Below are 6571 nucleotides of genomic sequence, written 5' to 3'. Positions count from 1 at the left end.
TGTAAGTAGTGATGTTGAGTATGAATTTTGGAAGGTATTAAAGATACCTTTCAAAGAAAGGAGAACAAGCCCTTTGTCACTTTCTTCTTTGCTGGCTAGAGTATATTCATGGTGACTGGAGCTTGAGCAGCAATCTTGGAACATGAGGAACATGTTAAGGGTATAGAACAGAAATTCAGAAGGAACTTGACTCTCTGGAATTTATAGAGCAAATATAGATGCCATCACATCTCTTTATGCAAGAGAGAAATAAACTCTCTTAATTGAGCCACCATCATCTTCAGTTTCAGTTACTCATAGAAAAATCTCACTTTAATTCAGTTGGTATTATAGCTTTATTTCTGGATTGTTATGAATAGAAGCTTTTAAAATAATTTCTTATTTAGACTAAATTATTTTTATTTCTACTTTGCTATGTGCCATTGCTTCCTTCTCTCAGTTCAGTTCAGTTGCTCAGTTGTGTCCGACTCTTTGCGACCCCATGAACCGCAGCATGCCAGGCCTTCCTGTCCATCACCAACTCCCGGAGTCCACCCAAACCCATGTCCATTGAGTCGATGATGCCATCCAACCATCTCATCCCCTGTCGTCCCCTTTTCCTCCTGCCCTCAATCTTTCCCAGCATCAGGGTCTTTTCCAATGAATCAGCTTTTCACATCAGGTGGCCAAAGTACTGGAGTTTCAGCTTCAACATCAGTCCTTCCAATGAACACCCAGGACTGATCTCCTTTAGTATGGACTGGTTGGATCTCCTTGCAGTCCAAGGGACTCTCAGGAGTCTTCTCCAACACCACAGTTCAAAAGCATCAATTCTTCTGCACTCCTTCTCTAGTCATATTTAAAAACTGATAAGGTTAGAGGTTTATGTTGATGAATGACTATTATCTCAATGTATTTCTCTTATTATTTTCTTTATTGAGGTATAATTTATATATAGTAAAATGCACATATTGCAGTGTACTCGTTTATGAGTTTTAACAAATACATACCCATGTTAACATCAAAATCATGATGGAGAACATCTCCATCGATCCAGATGCTGCTTTATATTCCTTTCTATATCCCCTCCCAGAGATAACCTTTGTTCTGTTTACTGTCACATTAGAGTTGCAGGTTATTGTATCTCACATTAATGGAACCATACAGTCTGTTCTTTTGGGTCTGCCTTCCACATACTGTTTTTGTCTTTTTTCCTTCCAGTTTTATTGACATATAATTGACATATAGCACTGTATAAGTTTGAGGCGTACAGCCTAATGATTTGACTTACATATGTCATGAAATGATTACCATATTAAGTTTGGTGAGCAGCCATCATCTCATAAACACAAAATTAAAGAAATAGAAAGACACTTTTCCTTGTGAGAACTCTTACGATTTGTTCTCTTTGCAGCTTTCATATGTAACATGTGATATTGTTAATTATACTAATCATGTTGTACATTACATCCCTAGAATTTATTTATCCTATAACTGGAAGTTTGTACCTTTTGACTGCCTTCATTCAATTCCACATACTGTTTTTGAGATTAATCCATGTTCTCATGTGTATCATCAGTTGATTCCTTTTTATTGCTAAGTAGTTATCCATTACATGAGTTTTCACAGTTCATTAATTCTCTTGTTGATGGACATTTGGGATGTTTCTAGTTAGGGGCTATTATGAATCAAGGTACTGATAAACACGCAGGTACAAGACTTTTTGTGCATATATGCTTTTCCTTCTTTTGGGAATAAACATAGGAGTGGAATTGCTTATTCATAGAATAGATGTATGGTTAACTTTATTAGAAAATTCCAGAGTTTTCCAAATTATTTGTAAAGAGGCTGAAGTTGAACAGTTCTATGAAGACCTACAAGACCTTCTAGAACTAACACCAAAAAAAGATGTCCTTTTCATCATAGGGGATTGGAATGCCAAAGTAGGAAGTTAAGAGATACCTGGAGTAATTGGCAACTTTGGCTTTGGAGTACAAAATGAAGCAGGGCAAAGGCTGACAGAGTTTTGCGAAGAGAATGCATTGGTCATAGCAAACACCCTCTTCCAACAACACAAGAGATGACTCTACACATGGACATCATCAGATGGTCAATAGCAAAATCAGATTGATTATATTCTTTGTAGCCAAAGATGGAGAAGCTCTATACAGTCAGCAAAAACAAGACCAGGAGCTGACTGTGGCTCAGATCATGAACTCCTTATTGCCAAATTCAGACTCAAATTGAAGAAAGTAGGGAAAACCACTAGACCATTCAGGTATGGCCTAAATCAAATCCTTTACAATTGTACAGTGAAAGTGACAAATACGTTTAAGGGACTAGATCTGATAGAGTGCCTGAAGACCTATGGATGGAGGTTCATAACATTGTACAGGAGGCCATGATCAAGACCATCTGCAAGAAAAAGAAATGCAAAAAGGCAAAATGGTTATCTGAGGAGGGCTTATAAATAGCTGAGAAAAGAAGGGTAACGAAAGGCAAAGGAGAAAAAGAAAGATCTACCTATTTAAATGAAGAGTTCCAAAGAACATCAAGGAGAGATAAGAAAGCCTTCCTCAGTGATCAGTGCAAAGAAATAAAAGAAAACAATAGAATGGGAAAGACTAGAGATCTCTTCAGAAAAATTAGAGATACCAAGGGAATATTTCATGCAAAGATGGGCACCATAAAGGACAGAAATGGTATGAACCTAACAGAAGAAGAAGATATTCAGAAGAGGTGGCAAGAATACACAGAAGAACTGTACAAAAAAGGTCTTCATGACCCAGATAACCACAATGGTGTGATCACTCACCTAGAGCAGGATATCCTGGAGTGTGAAGTCAAGTGGGCCTTAGGAAGCATCACTATGAACAAAGCTAGTGGAGGTGATGGAATACAAGTTGAACTATTTCAAATCCTGAAAGATGATGCTGTGAAAGTGCTGTACTCAATATGCCAGCAAATTTGGAAAACTCAGCAGTGGCCACAGGACTGGAAAAGGTCAGTTCATTCCAATCCCAAAGAAAGGCAATGCCAAAGAATTTTCAAACTACCGCACAACTGTATTCATTTCACACACTAGCAAAGTAATGCTGAAAATTCTCCAAGCTAGGCTTCAACAGTACGTGAACTGAGAACTTCCAGATGTTCCAGCTAGATTTAGAAAAGGCAGAGGAACCAGAGATCAAATTGCCAACATCCATTGGAACATAGAAAAAGCAAGAGAATTCCAGAAAAATATCTGCTTCATTGACTACGCCAATGCCTTTGACTGTGTGGATCACAACAAACTGTTAAAATTCTTAGAAAGATGGGAATACCAGACCACCTTACCTGTCTCCTGAGAAATCTATATGCAGGTCAGGAAGCATGGAACGATGGACTGGTTCCAGATTGGGAAAAGAGTATGTAAAGGCTATATATTGTCATTCTGCTTACTTAACTTATATGCAGAGTACATCATGTGAAATGCCAGGTTGGATGAAGCACAAGCTGAAATCAAGATTACCAGGAGAAATATCAATAACCTCAGATACACAGATGACACCACCCTTATGGCAGAAAGTGAAGAAGAACTAAAGAGCCTCTAGATGAAAGTGAAAGAGGAGAGTGAAAAAGCTGGCTTAAAACTCAACATTCAAAAAACCAAGATTATGGAATTCGGTCCCATCACTTCATGGCAAATAGATGGGAAAACAGTGGGAACAGTGATAGATTTTATTTTCTTGGGCTCCAAAATCACTGCAGACGGTGACTGCAGCCATGAAATTAAAAGACGCTTGCTCCTTGGAAGAAAAGCTATGACCAACCTAGACAGCATATTAAAAAGCAGAGACATTTCTTTGCTGACAAAGGTCTGTCTAGTCAAAGCTATGGTTTTTCCAGTAGTCGTGTATGGATGTGAGAGTTGGCTCATAAAGAAAGCTGAGCACCAAAAAATTGATGCTTTTGAACTATGGTGTTGGAGAAAACTCTTGAGAGTCTCTTGGATTGCAAGGAGATGAAAGCAATCAATCCTAAAGGAAATCAGTCCTGAATATTCATTGGAAGGACTGATGCTAAAGCTGAAACTCCAGTAATTTGGCCACCTGATGCAAAGAAGTGACTCACTTGAAAAGATCCTGATGCTGGGAAAGATCCTGAAGGCAGGAGGAGAAGGACGACAGAGGCTGAGATGGTTGGATGGCATCACTGACTCAATGGATACGAGACTGAGCAAACTCCAGGAGTTGATGATGGACAGGGAGGCCTGGCATGCTGCAGTCCATGGGGTCTCAAAGAGTCAGACACGACTGAGCGACTGAACTGAACTGACGCTCCTACTAGCAGTAAATGGTGGTTCCGCTTGATCCATATCCTCCCTCCTCAGGACCTGGTGAAGATTGCCAGTTCTAACAGGTATGAAGTGGTCTCTCGCTGAGGTTTTAATTTGCATTTCCCTGTAACTAATGATATTGAGTGCATTTTCCTGTACTATTGCTCATATGTGTATCTTCTTTTGTGAATCAACTTTCTAATTCTTTTGCTCATTTTAAATCAAGAGACTTATCTTTTTATTCGTTCCTAAGTCTGTGGCTTGCTTTTTTTCACTTTTTAACTTGTGGTTGCAAAGATTTTTCTTCTATTTTTTCTCCCTAAGCTTTATAATTTTAGCTTTTACATTGAAGTCTGAGGTTTATTAAATTTGGGGATGCAGTGTGAAATAGGGAACAAGGTTTGATTTTCTCTAATGTTTATCCAATACCAGTACCATTTGTTGAAAATACATTTATTTTCACATTGATTTGCATTGGTGCTTTATCAAAAATTAATTGACAGTATATCAGATCAGATCAGTCGCTCAGTCATGTCCAACTCTTTGCGACCCCATGAATCGCAGCACCCTGTCCATCACCTCCTCCCGGAGTTGACTCAGACTCACGTCCATCGAGTCAGTGATGCCATCCAGCCATCTCATCCTCTGTTGTCCCCTTCTCCTCTTGCCCCCAATCCCTCCCAGCATCAGAATCTTTTCCAATGAGTCAACTCTTCACATGAGGTGGCCAAAGACTAGAGTTTCAGCTTTAGCATCATTCCTTCCAAAGAAATCCCAGGGCTGATCTCCTTCAGAATGGACTGGTTGGATCTCCTTGCAGTCCAAGGGACTCTCAAGAGTCTTCTCCAACACCACAGTTCAAAAGCATCAATTCTTCAGCACTCAGCCTTCTTCACAGTCCAATTCTCACATCCATACATGACCACAGGAAAAACCATAGCCTTGACTAGACAGACCTTTGTTGGCAAAGTAATGTCTCTGCTTTTGAATATGCTATCTAGGTTGGTCATAACTTTCCTTCCAAGGAGTAAGCGTCTTTTAATTTCATGGCTGCAGTCACCATCTGTAGTGATTTCGGAGCCCAGAAAAATAAAGTCTGACACTGTTTCCACTGTTTCCCCATCTATTTCCCATGAAGTGATGGGACTGGATGCCATGATCTTCGTTTTCTGAATGTTGAGCTTTAAGCCAACTTTTTAACTCTCCACTTTCACTTTCATCAATAGGCTTTTTAGTTCCTCTTCACTTTCTGCCATAAGGGTGGTGTCATCTGCATATCTGAGGTTATTGATATTTCTCCTGGCAATCTTGATTCCAGCTTGTGTTTCTTCCAGTCCAGCATTTCTCATGATGTACTCTGCATATAAGTTAAATAAACAGGGTGACAATATACAGCCTTGACGTACTCCTTTTCCTATTTGGAACCAGTCTGTTGTTCCATGTCCAGTTCTAACTGTTGCTTCCTGACCTGCATACAAATTTCTCAAGAGGCAGATCAGGTGGTCTGGTATGCCCATCTCTTTCAGAATTTTCCACAGTTTATTGTGATCCACACAGTCAAAGGCTTTGGCATAGTCAATAAAGCAGAAATAGATGCTTCTCTGGAACTCTCTTGCTTTTTCCATAATCCAGCGGATGTTGGCAATTTGATCTGTGGTTCCTCTGCCTTTTCTAAAACCAGCTTGAACATCAGGAAGTTCACGGTTCACATATTGCTGAAGCCTGGCTTGGAGAATTTTGAGCATTACTAGCGTGTGAGATGAGTGCAGTTGTGCGGTAGTTTGAGCATTCTTTGGCATTGCCTTTCTTTGAGATTGGAATGAAAACTGACCTTTTCCAGTCCTGTGGCCACTGCTGAGTTTTCCAAATTTGCTGGCATGTTGAGTGCAGCACTTTCACAGCATCATCTTTCAGGATATATGTGCACCTATTTTGGGACTCTGTTCAATTCCTTATCTATTTGTATATTTTTATGCTAACTTCACAGTGTCCTAGTTACTATAGCTTTGTAGTTAGTCTTGAAATTTGATAGTGTGATATTTCCAAATTTGAAAAAATTTCATGTTTTTCAAGCCTGAGCTTTTGTTGTACAAATTGAAAAGTTGATTCTAAAATATATGTGGAAAAGCAAAGGGCCTAGAATAAGCAAAATAAAGAACTACAGGATAGTCAAGACTTAATATATAGGTATAGTAATCAAGATAATGTGGTATTGGCATAAGGGCAGACATATAGATCGAGGGAATATAATCAAGAGTTAAGAAATAGATCCAC

Source organism: Bos indicus x Bos taurus, chromosome 22 (genome assembly GCF_003369695.1).
Source record: "Bos indicus x Bos taurus breed Angus x Brahman F1 hybrid chromosome 22, Bos_hybrid_MaternalHap_v2.0, whole genome shotgun sequence".
NCBI lineage: Eukaryota > Metazoa > Chordata > Mammalia > Artiodactyla > Bovidae > Bos > Bos indicus x Bos taurus.
Note: the sequence above shows the minus strand (reverse complement) of the source record.